The following is a 14,670-nucleotide window of genomic DNA, read 5'->3' as shown; positions in this document are numbered from 1 at the left end:
CCGACATGGGTCTCCAATTGTCGGATTTTTATCAAACGTCCCGCCATTCCGACACTTTTTTCCTCCTATGGTCGGAATGGCGGTATGTTTTTTGTTTTTTTTTAACATACCGCCATTCCGACAGTTCCTTTTAATAGCCTATTTTTTACCCAAAACATTTTGCACTAATGATATGCCGCCACAAATACGCCCTAAAGTTTGGCGCACAAGCTCTGCACATGCAGAGGCCACAGCCTCGCAAACAAACTTTAATAATCTATTATCAAAATCCCCTGAATTTCAAATATAAAAATACAGATATTAATGTAACTCTGGCGAGACTGAAACTGATTAAGCAGAAATACAGTGTCAGTGAGCTGTCACAGCAGCCAGCTGGAGCGGAGTTCTCCACAGAGCCCTTTTGCACGCTGTCATCATATGCAAAAGTAATAATTGCAATAACAGATATCACGGCTACTGCACAGGACACAGTTGCGAGCACTCTGCCTTGCCTTGCCAATAGGAGAAGAGAGAAATGACAGCATAGAACGTATAAAACACAACAAAATGCAGTAAAAACGTTTATTCATGTTATTCACGTGATTTATGAGTACTCGCTCCAATTTTGGGAAGCGCGGATGGGCTTTGCGCATTTGGCACAAACACACAGCCGTTGCGCAAGGCTTTATAAAGCCTGTTGATATCTTAAGGACCTAACTGGTCACACCTGAGAGTAAATGTCATGTAGAGATTGTTTTTACATGACATTACAGCTGAACATATAGCTTTCATCCACAAACCAACGTGGGAGAGCCCGAAGACGCATGTGCCAGACGCACATAGGCATGCGTAAAACCAATTTTGACCACTTCATACTGTTTATTTGCTCTCTTTTAGTTAACTTTCGTTTCTTTTGGATTCTTGTGCGTGTTATGGAGCCGTTTTGGTCCATGTTTGTAAGCCTTTTTTTCCTGGATTAAATTTTCGGAAGTTGAAACAAGTGGCATTGGAGTGTGTGATTGAAAACCACCGCGGACTGCTTCTTCTCCTCCAGTTGCCGAGACTTTGTGTTTTTAATAACGCTTGTCTATAAACATGTGTTAAACATATAAATTGCATGAAGAGAAAGAAGGGACTCACCTGTTGAGTAACACACATTTCCTTATATGGAAAGCCTTGTCGGAATGGTGGGACATTTGAACGTCGGAATAGCGGGATGTCGGAATGGTGGTATGTCGGAATGGTGGGACGTTTGCATGTCGGAATGGTGGTATGTCGGAATGGTGGGATGTCGGAATAGCGGGATGTCGGAATGGCGGGATTTCGGAATGGGTGTTGCCACCCCCTTCATCGTATACACAGTTATTTATACATCACCTTCCACAATGAAGCGTTGTTCCTTTTTGTTTCTCTCTTTGTTCTTAAAATGCTGTTATGCATGTCTAAACCAATCCATTAAATTAGATAATTTTGGCAGTAAAGCGATCTACAATGTGCTTGGTCGCAAAGCTGCTCATCTGTGGTAAACAGCTCTTCAGAAAGGCATTCTTCAATTGATTTCACTAATTTTATGTAATAATTTTGTGATTTCCTACAAAACTACACTTCTTCTCCCATCTGTCTGAGTATTTAATATTGTCTGGGTCCCGTTAAAACATGTATTTTTCCCATCTAATTCCTTGTTTGCTTTAAAACAAGTATTCCTCATTTTCTATCCCTTCAGTAGCCAACCAGTTTGTATGGAGTACACTGGAGCAACTTGACTGATCAGTAAAACACTGCTTTTGTTGTCACCGCAAGGCTTCCCCCGTCGGTTGTTTCACTGAGACACTACTGAGTGACTATAACTCAACACAGTTTATACACATAACATTCATATACATACTAACAAACAAACAAACAATTATTTATCGCAATTTTCTCATCTCCGTTTGAACGTATACCCAGGTAAATATTCCTGTAGTCTTCTCATACCGACTATGGACCCATTCATTGTTTAACTTCACTGTTTTGCAAATCCTAATTGAATATTACACATTGACATTGAACTTTACTGGATAAGCAGGTCTTCATTGCATTCAGCAACCTATATGTGAGCATCTATGTGTAAGCTGTTCTTCTTTGCATTTATCAGCAGACAGCAATTCTTCATTGCACATGCATATGAAAATAGTAAAACAATTCAAATGCGTTAGCGAAACCTTCTATATCAGGAGTGTCCGTCATGATGCTGGGAATAGAACCTCTTTCCCAGAATAGTTCAACCTTCATTACTCAACTGATCATAACTCCGCAATGAGCACATTTCAAAGTATCATTCCTCTACATGTATTCAAAAATCTATGTGTAAATGTTTAATATTTCTTATATTTGTTGATGTCATTCTGTGTGCATGTGGCCTAAACCCAATCTCTGTGTGGCAATTTTAATTTAAACAAGTTGAACTCTGCCTCTGATCATTTAAAAAAGGTGTGTACCAATATCAACCTTTCTCAGGTAATTACTGATCCTACAAAACCAAAGAGATCCTTCAAGGTTGTCCCTGATTGGCTCAATCTTAACAAATCAAAGGTAGAAAATCCGCAGTATCCGAACTTGGTGTTAATTATCACTGCTCAATTGCCTGTATCAGAATTGCAAAAATGAAAACATTAGTTTCATTAGTTTCACCCCCCTGAGCTGTCACCTTATCGTGGTGGGGGAGTTTGGTGCCCCAATGAGTCTGGGAGCTATGTTGCCCGGGGCTTTAAGCCCCTGGTAGGGTCACCCAAGGCAAACAGATCCTAGATGAGGGACCAGACAAAGAACAGCTCAAAAGACTCCAAAAAAATTTGGACCTCGTGATCCCTTGCCCGGATATGGGACACCGGGGCCTCCCCTCGGAGCCAGGCCCGGGGGTGGGGCCCGGCAGCGGGCACCTGGTGGCCGGGCCTGTGCCCACTGGGCTCGGTCGGGCATAGCCCGAAATGATGACGTGGGTCCCCCTTCCGACGGGCTCACCACCCGTGGGAGGGGCCAAGGGGGTCGGGTGCGATGTGAGCTGGGTAGCAGCCGAAGGCAGAGGCCTTGGCGGTCTGATCCTCGGCTACTGAAGCTAGCTCTTGGGACGTGGAATGTCATCTCTCTGTTGGGGAAGGAGCCGGATCTGGTGCGCGAGGCTGAGCGGTTCCGGCTAGATATAGTCGGACTCACCTCGACGCACGGCTTGGGCTCTGGAACCAGTCCTCTTGAGAGGGGTTGGACTCTCTTCATCTCTGGAGTTGCCCGTGGTGAGAGGCGCAGAGCAGGTGTGGGCATATTTATTGCCCCCCGGCTGTGTGCCAGTACATTGGGGTTTACCCCAGTGAACGAGAGGGTAGCCTCCCTCCGCCTTTGGGTGGGGGGACGAGTCCTGACTGTTGTTTGTGCCTATGCGCCAAACTGCAGTTCAGAGTACCCACCCTTTTTGGAGTCTCTGGGGGAGGCACTGGAGAATGCTCCTACCGGAGACTCCCTCGTTCTGCTGGGGGACTTCAATGCTCACGTGGGCAATGACAGTGAGACATGGAGGGGTGTGATTGGGAGGAACGGCCCCCCCGATCTGAACCAGAGTGGTGTTATGTTGTTGGACTTCTGTGCCGGTCATGGACTGTCCATAACGAACACCATGTTCAGACATAAGGGTGTCCATATGTGCACTTGGCACCAGGACACCCTTGGCCGGAGTTCGATGATCGACTTTGTGGTTGTATCATCGGACTTGCGGCCGTATGTCCTGCCGAGGGGGTTTGGGGGCGCTCGGGCCCCTGGGGCCCGGGTCCAGTGAACGGCCCATGTCTGGGCGGCTGGGGCCTGGCGGGGTCGGTGGGCTGTTGCCCCTGGCTCCCGGAGGGCCTCTGCCCTATGCTTATGGGGGTTCTTTCCGGGGGCTTCCTCTGCAGTCTTCTGGATGCGTGGTTGCCCCTGCGGTGGGCTGCCTGGGTGCTCTGTGGGAGCTGCAGGTGGCCTGGGTCTTGTGGCCCTCTCTGCCTGCTTCTGATTGCTTGGGGGGGCTGTGGATTGTGGCACTGTACGCTTATACACTCATAACTAAGCACGGTTATCATGTAGGTCCTGTGCCATGGGTGTTGCATGTTCTCACACACACACACACACACATTCATTAGTCCAGTAGCATGGTCGCTAAGCAGTTGATGTATTATCATGTCGTCTCAGGTCATCTATATCCACAGCTGTGTTGTATGCGATTGCCGCTTCTTGTGCTTGTTTTTGTTTGTTTGTGTGTTTGTTTTTTCTCTGCTTGTCTGCTTTCAGGTACTCCTGGTGGTGCTAAGGCTGGATTCCCCTCAGAGGCCATGGATTGTTGTCTGTTTTGTTTTTTACAGGTGTAGCAGCTGGTTGTCTGGTTTTTGTTTCTATTTTTGTTCTGTTTCCTCTTCTTTCCTCTTCTTCTTTCCTACTCCCCCGGTCCGGTTCAGTTCAGTTCATGTCATATATTGTAAACAGAAATAAATAAATGGGCATCAAGGGGAGCTTTACATTTATAAAACTTCCCTTGGCAAAGCAAATCTGTTTGGCATCAAAGGTATTCAGACTACAATTCTTCTGACATAATGCTGAACAGGACAAGAGGAAAAAAAAATAAAAAATTAAAGAAGACAGTTCTGCCGAAAGCCAGGGACTAGACCTGTTCTAAGTTCTATACTTTTTAAAAGGGGCGTGTTTATCAACTATGGAATTAGAAGATTTACAAAAATGGTCAAGTGCTAGATCTTCATCTGGGATTTTAACAGTGTCATATAACTATTCAACAGATCAGTTAAAAAAAAGCCTGCTCATGGAGATGTTTCAGGATCTGGATACCAAGCGTGGACCTAATGTTTTCCATCCATCCATCCATCATCTGCTGCTTATCCGGGGGTCGGGTCGCGGGGGCAGCAGCTTGAGCAGAGAAACCCAGACGTCTCCGTCCCCGGCCACTTCCTCCAGCTCTTCCAGGGGGACCCCGAGGCGCTCCCAGGCCAGCCGAGAGACATAGTCTCTCCAACGTGTCCTGGGTCTCCCCTGGGGTCTCCTCCCAGTGGGACGTGCCCGGAACACCTCCCCAGGGAGGCGCCCAGGGGGCATCCTAACCAGATGCCTGAGCCACCTCATCTGACTCCTCTCAATGCGGAGGAGCAGCGGTTCTACTCCGAGCCCCTCCCGGATGACTGAGCTTCTCACCCTATCTCTAAGGGAGAGCCCAGACACCCTGCGGAGGAAACCCATTTCGGCTGCTTGTATTCGCGATCTTGTTCTTTCGGTCACTACCCACAACTCGTGACCATAGGTGAGGATGGGAACGCAGATTGACCAGTAAGTAGAGAGCTTCGCCTTCTGGCTCAGCTCCCTCTTCACAACGATGGGTCGGTGCAGAGCCCGCAACACTGCAGACGCCGCACCGATCCGCCCGTCAATCTCCCGCTCCATTCGTCCCTCACTCGTGAACAAGACCCCGATATACTCTAACTCCTCCACTTGGGGAAGGATCTCATTACCGACCCGGAGAGAGCATTCCACCCTTTTCCGGCTGAGAACCATAGTCTCGGATTTGGAGGTGCTGATTCTCATCCCAGCCGCTTCACACTTGGCTGCGAATCGCTCCAGTGAAAGCTGAAGGTCACGGCCTGACGACGCTAACAGAACCACATCATCTGCAAAAAGCAGAGACCCGATTCTGAGGTCACCAAATCGGACACCCTCAACGCCCTGGCTCTGCCTAGAAATTCTGTCCATAAAAGTTAGGAACAGAATCGGTGACAAAGGGCAGCCCTGACGGAGTCCAACTCTCACCGGAAACGTATCCGACTTAATGCCGGCAATGCGGACCAAACTCTGGCACCGGTCATACAGAGACCGAACGGCCCCTATCAAGGGGTCCGGCACTCCATATTCCCGGAGCACCCCCCACGGGACTCCACGAGGGACACGGTCGAACGCTTTCTCCAAGTCCACAAAACACATGTAGACTGGTTGGGCGAACTCCCATGCACCCTCCAGGATCCTGCCGAGGGTATAGAGCTGGTCCACTGTTCCACGGCCAGGACGAAAGCCACACTGCATCTCCTGAATCCGAGGCTCGATTATCCGACGGATCCTCCTCTCCAATACCCCCGAATAGACCTTACCAGGGAGGCTGAGGAGTGTGATACCCCTATAGTTGGAACACACCCTCCGGTCCCCCTATTTAAAGAGGGGGACCACCACCCCAATCTGCCAGTCCAAAGGCACTGTCCCCGATGTCCACGCGATACTGCAGAGGTGTGTCAGCCAAGACAGCCCTACAACATCCAGAGCCTTGAGAAACTCAGGACGGACCTCATCCACCCCCGGGGCCTTGCCACCGAGGAGCTTTTTAACCACCTCGGCAACCTCAGCCCCAGAAATGGGATGCCCCGTCTCCGAGCTCTCCGACTCTGCCTCTTCCGAGCACGTGTTGGTAGGATTGAGGAGTTCCTCGAAGTACTCCCCCCACCGACTCACAACATCCCTAGTTGAGGTCAGCAAAGCCCCGTCCCCAGTGTAAACAGTGTTGACTGTGAGCCGCCCCCCCCCCCAGAGACGCCGGATGGTGGACCAGAATCTTTTCGAGGCCGTCCGGAAATCGTTCTCCATGGTCTCACCAAACTCCTCCCAGGCCCGAGTTTTAGCCTCAGCAACCGCCGAAGCCGCGGCCCGTCTGGCCCATCGGTACCTATCAGCTGCTTCCAGGGTCCCACTGGCCAAAAAGGCCCGATAGGTCTCCTTCTTCAGCTTGACGGCTTCCCTCACCACTGGTGTCCACCAGCAGGTTCGAGGGTTGCCGCCACGACAGGCACCGACCACCTTACGGCCACAACTCCGATCAGCTGCCTCGGCAATGGAGTCACGGAACATGGCCCATTCGGACTCAATGTCCCCCACCTCCCCCGGGATATGGTTGAAGCTCTGCCGGAGGTGGGAGTTAAAGCTCCTTCTGACGGGGGATTCTGACAAACGCTCCCAGCAGACCCTCACAATACGTTTGGGCCTTCCAGGTCTGATCGGCATCCTCCCCCACCAGCGGAGCCAACTCACCACCAGGTGGTGATCAGTTGACAGCTCCGCCCCTCTCTTCACCCGAGTGTCCAGGACATACGGCCGCAAGTCTGATGATACAACCACAAAGTCGATCATCGAACTGCGGCCAAGGGTGTCCTGGTGCCAAGTGCACATATGGACACCCTTATGCCTGAACATGGTGTTCGTTATGGACAGTCTATGACTGGCACAGAAGTCCAACAACATAACACCACTCTGATTCAGATCAGGGGGGCCGTTCCTCCCAATCACACCCCTCCAGGTCTCACTGTCATTGCCCACGTGAGCATTGAAGTCCCCCAGCAGAACGAGGGAGTCTCCGGTAGGAGCATTCTCCAGTGCCTCCCCCAGAGACTCCAAAAAGGGTGGGTACTCTGAACTGCTGTTTGGCGCATAGGCACAAACAACAGTCAGGACTCGTCCCCCCACCCGAAGGCGGAGGGAGGCTACCCTCTCGTTCACTGGGGTAAACCCCAATGTACTGGCACACAGCCGGGGGGCAATAAGTATGCCCACACCTGCTCTGCGCCTCTCACCACGGGCAACTCCAGAGATGAAGAGAGTCCAACCCCTCTCAAGAGTACTGGTTCCAGATCCCAAGCCGTGAGTCCGACTATATCTAACGGTCTGATGAAGATTCAACAATAAACAACAAACTTTGTATTATGAGAAAGAACCAGACTCATTCTTCAGGAATCCGAAAATAAGCTCTATTTTACGAGTTATGCACGAATTCGGATTCTCCTATAAAACGAATTCCTTAACTCAAACCAAGTTAAGACTGCTTTGTCCTTCATATTTATTCATGTCTAATCAAGTTTCAATGATAAACAACGTTGTACTTTTTAGAATGAGAAAGAACTTCTTCAGAAATACAGATTGCTATAAAATTAATTGCTATCAGCCTGACTTAAAACTGTTTGTCTTCCTTATTTGTCCACTTCAAATCAAGTTTCAACAATTAAAAAAATGTTGTAGTTTGAGAAAGAACAACTTAATCTTGAGCAATCAGTATAAAAAGAGGGTAAGCAAACGTGCGAATGTCAAACCATACATGATCAAAACAGGGAGCGGAGGTGTTTGGCTGCGACAAGGTGTGAATGTCCACCCATAATTAATGAAAAGCGGGCAACAAGTAGGTTCGAATGCCCAACCATACATCATCAAATACAGGAGTGGATATGTTCGGCTACAAGAAGGTTTGAACGTCTGACCATAGTTTGTAAAAAGCGGGTAAGAAAAGGTGCGAATGCCCGAACATACACCATCAAAGGAGGGAGCGGAGGTGTTCCGCTGTAAGAAGGTGTGAACGTCCGACCAAAGTTTTTAAAAAGCAGTTGAGAAAAGGTTCGAATATCCAACCAAACATAATCAAAAGCGGGAGCAGAGCTGTTCGACTGCAAGTAGGTGTGAATGTCAGATCATAATTTGCAAAAAGCTGATGAGAAAGGGTGAGAATGCCCGACTATACACCATCAAATGCCGGAGCGGAAGTGTTCGTCTGTGAGTAGGTGTGAATGTCCGACCATAATTGCTGAAAAATGTGTTAGAAAACGTCAGAATGCCGGACCATACATCATCAAAAGCGGGAGCGGAGGTGTTCGGCTGCAAGAAGGTGTGATTGTCCAGGCATAATTACTCACAAACGGGTAAGAAAAGGTAGTATTGCCAGACCATACATGATCAAAACAGGGAGCGGAGGTGGTTCAGCTGCAAGAAGGTGTGAATGTCCGACTAAAGTTTGTAAAAAGCGGGTAAGACAAGGTGCGAATGCCTGACAATGTATGATCAAAAGAGGGAGCGGAGGTTTTCGGCTGCAAGAAGGTCTGAATGTCCAACCATAATTTGTAAAAACAGGGGAAGAAAAGGCTCGAAAGCCAGACTATACACCATCAAAAGCGGCAGCGGAGGTGTTCGGCTGTAAGAAGGTCTGAATGTCCACCAATAATTACTGAAAAATGGGTAAGAAAAGGTGCGAATGCCCAAACATACATCATCAAAAGCAGGAGTGGATGTGTTCGGCTACAAGAAGGTTTGAATGTCCGACTATAGTTTGTTAAATGCGGGTAAGGAAAGATTCGAATGCCCGAACATACACCATCAAAAGAGGGAGCGGAGGAGCTCCGCTGTAAGACGGTCTGCATGTCCATCAATAATTGCTAGAAAACATGAAAGAAAATGTTCGAATATCAAACCGCACATGATCATAAGCTGGGAGAAGGTGTTCGACTACAAGTAGGTGTGAATGTCAGATCATAATTTGTAAAAAGCGGGTAAGTAAAGGTAAGAATGTCCAACCATAAATTATGAAAAGCGGCAGCAGAGATGTTCGGCTGGTATTTATCAATATTTCTATCTATTGATAGATTTCAACAAAAAACAACGTTGTACTTTGCAGTAAAAGAAAGAGCAAATCTAAAGTTTCAGGAATCCGAGTATAAGCTTGCTTTCATGAGTTCTGCACGATTTTAGATTTTGCTATAAATGAATTCCTTCACTCAAACTATGTTAAAACTGCTTTTAACTTCATATTTATCAATGTCTAGATCAACTTCAACAAAGAACAACATTGTATTTTGCAGTAGAAGAAAGAGCAATACTGAAGGATCAGGAAACCGAGAATAAGCTTCTTTTCATACGTTCTGCATGATATGGGATTTTATGTATAAAATGAATTCCTTCACTCAAACCAAGTGAAAGCTGCTTTGTCCTTCATATTTATCAATGTCTAGATCGACTTCAACAAAGAACAACATTGTATTTTGCAGTAGTAGAAAGAGCAACACTGAAGGATCAGGAATCCGAGAATAAGCTTATTTTCATACGTTCTGCATGATTTGCGATTTTATGTATAAAATGAATTCCTTCACTCAAACTATGTTAAAACTGCTTTGTCCTTCATATTTATCAATGTCTAGATCGACTTCAACAAAGAACAACATTGTATTTTGCAGTAGAAGAAAGAGCAACACTGAAGGATCAGGAATCTGAGAATAAGCTTCTTTTCATACGTTCTGTATGATTTGGGATTTTATGTATAAAATGAATTCCTTCACTCAAACTATGTTAAAACTGCTTTGTCCTTCATATTTATTAATGTCTAGATCGACTTCAACAAAGAACAATGTTGTATTTTTTAGTAGAAGAAAGAGCAACACTGAAGGATCAGGAATCAAAGAATAAGCTTCTTTTCATACGTTCTGCATGATTTGGGATTTTATATATAAAATGAATTCCTTCACTCAAACCAAGTGAAAACTGCTTTGTCCTTCATATATATCAATGTCTAGATCGACTTCAACAAAGAACAACATTGTACTTTCAGTAAAGAAAGAGCAAATCAAAAGTTTTAGGAATTCGAGAATAAGATTATTTTCATACGTTCTGCACGATTTCGGATTTTACTATAAATGAATTCCTTCACTCAAACTATGTTAAAACTGCTTTGTCCTTCATATTTATCAATGTCTAGATCGACTTCAACAAAGAACAACATTGTATTTTGCAGTAGTAGAAAGAGCAACACTGAAGGATCAGGAATCCGAGAATAAGCTTCTTTTCATACGTTCTGCATGATTTGGGATTTTATGTATAAAATGAATTCCTTCACTCAAACCAAGTGAAAACTGCTTTGTCCTTCATATTTATCAATGTCTAGATCGACTTCAACAAAGAACAACATTGTATTTTGCAGTAGAAGAAAGAGCAACACTGAAGGATCAGGAATCCGAAAACAAGCTTATTTTCATACGTTCTGCTTGATTTGGGATTTTGCTATAACATTTTTGAGGAGTTATGCATGATTTTGGATTTAGCTATAAAATTAATTCCTTCACTCAAACAAAGTGGAAACTGCTTTGTCCTTCATATTTATCAATGTCTATATCGATTTCAACAAAGAACAAGGTTGTATTTTGCAGTATAGGAAAGAGCAACACTGGAGGATCAGGAATCCGAGAAAAAGCTTACTTTCATGAGTCCTGCACGATTTCGGATTTTCCTATAAAATTAATTGCTTTGCTCAAACCAAGTTAAAATTGCTTTGTGAGTAATTATGGCTGGACATTCACACCTACTCGCAGTTGAACAGCCCTGCTCCCGCTTTTGATTATGTTTGGATATTCGAACTTTTTCTTAACTGCTTTTTGCAAACTTTGGTCGGACGTTCACACCTTCTTGCAGCCGAACACCTCCGCTTTCGCTTTTGATGGTATATATTCGGGCATTCGAACCTTTTCTTACCAGCTTTTTACAAACCATGGTTGGACTTTCACACCTTCTTGTAGCCGAACAACTCCGCTCCCGCTATTGATTGTGTACAGTTGGGTATTTTAACCTTTTCTTACCCGCTTTTTACCAACTATGGTCGGACATTCACACCGTCTTACAGCGGAACACCTCCGCTCCCGCTTTTGATGGTGTATAGTCAGGCATTTGAACCTTTTCTTACCCGATTTTTACAAACTCTGGTCGGACATTCAAACCTTCTTGTAGCCGAAAATTTCTGCTCCCTCTTTCAATTCAATTCAATTCAATTTTATTTATATAGCGCCAGATTACAACAATTGTCATCTCAAGGCACTTACGTAATATAGTCCAATTCAAGCCAATTGGAATTCAATTCATTGTAATCATAATCCAATTAATTCATATAGAGCCAATTCAAAAAATTAATATCCTAGCTAAGGAAACCAACAGATTGCACCGAAAGTTGTCTTCAGTCCAATCTCCCGTCCTGAGCCTGCCTGAGGCAACTGTGGAAAGGAACGACTCCCTTTTAACAGGAAGAAACCTCTGGCAGAACCAGACTCAGGAAGGGTGGCCATCCGCCTCGACCAGCTGGGGTTTGAGAAGACAGAAAAGAGGGAAAAGAAGGGGGAAAAACACCATAACGCCATTCAAAGGATATCTGTTGGAACAGGGAAACATACGTTAATCACCACAATAATGTCACATGTACATAAAATCAATTGTGAAATTAAACAGGGGGAAAAAAGAGAGCAAAGTGAGGAAAGGTGTGACAGATGAGGTCCCCCAGCAGTCTAAGCCTATAGCAGCTTAACTATAGGATGTTTCAGGATTACCTGAGCCATCCCTAACTATAAGCTTTATCGAAAAGGAAAGTTTTAAGCCTAATCTTAAAAGTGGAAAGGGTGTCTGCTTCCCGGACATTTACTGGCAGCTTATTCCACAAGAGAGGGGCCTGATAACTGAAGGCTCTACCTCCCATTCTACTTTTAGAAACTCTTTTGATTATACATTATACATTATACATTCGCACCTTATCTTTACCCGCTTTTTACAAACTATAGTCAGACATTCACACCTTGCAGCTGAACCACCTCAGCTCCCTGTTTTGATCATGCATGGTCTGGCAATACTACCTTTTCTTACCCGTTTGTGAGTAATTATGGCTGGACATTCACACCTACTAGCAGTCGAACAGCTCTGCTCCCGCTTTTGATTATGTTTGGTTGGATATTCGAACCTTTTCTTAACTGCTTTTTACAAACTTTGGTCGGACGTTCACACCTTCTTGCAGCCGAACACCTCCGCTTCCGCTTTTGATGGTATATATTCGGGCATTCGAACCTTTTCTTACCAGCTTTTTACAAACCATGGTTGGACTTTAACATCTTCTTGTAGCCGAACAACTCCGCTCCCGCTATTGATTGTGTACAGTCGGGTATTTTAACCTTTTCTTACCCGCTTTTTACCAACAATGGTCGGACATTCACACCGTCTTACAGCGGAACACCTCCGCTCCCGCTTTTGATGGTGTATAGTCAGGCATTTGAACCTTTTCTTACCCGCTTTTTACAAACTATGGTCGGACATTCAAACCTTCTTGTAGCCAAAAAACTCCGCTCCCTCTTTTGATCATACATTGTCGGGCATTCGCACCTTTTCTTACCCGTTTTTTACAAACCATGGTCGGACTTTCACACATTCTTGTAGCCAAACACATCCGCTCCCGCTATTGATTGTGTACAGTCGGGTATTTTAACCTTTTCTTACCCACTTTTTACCAACTATGGTCGGACATTCACACCTTCTTACAGCGGAACACCTCCGCTCCCTCTTTTGATGGTGTATGTTTGGGCATTCGAATCTTTTCTTACCCACTTTTTACAAACTATGCTCGGACATTCAAACCTTCTTGTAGCCGAACACATCCACTCCTGCTTTTGATGATGTATGGTTGGGCATTCAAACCTACTTGTTGCCCGCTTTTCATTAATTTTGGGTGGACATTCACACCTTGTCACAGCCAAACACCTCCGCTCCCTGTTTTGATCATGTATGGTTGGACATTCGCACCTTTTCTCACCTGCTTTTTGCAAACTATGGTCGGCTGTTAACAGCTTCCTCTCCACCATACTTGTATGGTGGGATATTCACACCCACTTGCATCCGAAGACCTCCGCCCCCACTTTTGATGATATTTAGTCGTCATTCGCAGCTTACCCGCTTTTGGCAAACTATGGCCTTCTTGCAGCCAAACACCTCTGATCTCGCTTTTGATGATGTAAGGTTGGGCATTCAGACCTTGCTTCACCTGCTTTTCACCAAATATAGTCGGACTTTCACACCTTCTTGCAGCCGAACACTTCCGCTCCACCTTTTAGTGTTCTATCACACATTTTTTTTTCACCGCATTTTATAGATTATGGTTGGAAATTCTCAACCACTCTCATCCGAAGACCTCTCCTCCCGCTTTTGTTAATATATTTGAACTTTAGTCGGACATTCACACCTTCTTGCAGCTGAACCACCTCCACTCCCTGTTTTGATCATGTATGGTCTGGCAATACTACCTTTTCTTACCCGTTTGTTAGTAATTGTGGCTGGACTTTCACACCTACTTGCAGCCGAACACCACCTCTCCCGCTTTTGATGATGTATGGACCGGCATTCTTACCTTTTCTAAAAACATTTTTCAGCAATTATGGTCGGAGATTCACACTTACTCACAGCCGAAACACTCCGCTCCCGCATTTGATGGTGTATAGTCGGGCATTCTCACCCTTTCTCATCAGCTTTTTGCAAATTATGATCTGATATTCACACCTGCTTTTGATAATGTATGGTTGGGCAGTCACCACACCTTTTCTTACCCATTTTTCAGTAATTATTGGTGGACATTCACACCTTCTTGCAGCTGAACACCTCCTCTCCCGCTTATGATCATGTGCGGTTTGATATTCGAAAATTTTCTTCATGTTTTCTAGCAATTATTGATGGACATTCAGACCTTCTTGCAGCTGAACACCTCCGCTCCCGCTTTTGATGGTGTATAGTCGGGCTTTCGAGCCTTTTCCTCCCGCTTTTTACAAATTATGGTTGGATATTAACGCCTTCTTGCAGCCGAAAACCTCCGCTCCCTCTTTTGATCATTAATTGTCGGGCATTCGCACCTTTTCTTACCCGCTTTTTACAAGCCATTGTCGGACTTTCACACCTTTTAGTAGCCGAACAACTCCGCACCCGCTATTGATTGTGTACAGTCGGGTATTTTAACCTTTTCTTACCCGCTTTTTACCAACTATGGTCAGACATTCACACCTTGCAGCTGAACCACCTCAGCTCCCTGTTTTGATCATGCATGGTCTG

The sequence above is a fragment of the Leuresthes tenuis genome, unplaced genomic scaffold (assembly GCF_036924035.1).
Source record: "Leuresthes tenuis unplaced genomic scaffold, fLeuTen1.0.hap1 SCAF_7, whole genome shotgun sequence".
Classification (NCBI taxonomy): domain Eukaryota; kingdom Metazoa; phylum Chordata; class Actinopteri; order Atheriniformes; family Atherinopsidae; genus Leuresthes; species Leuresthes tenuis.
The sequence above is the reverse complement of the archived record's forward strand: the minus strand, read 5'-3'. Positions refer to the sequence as shown.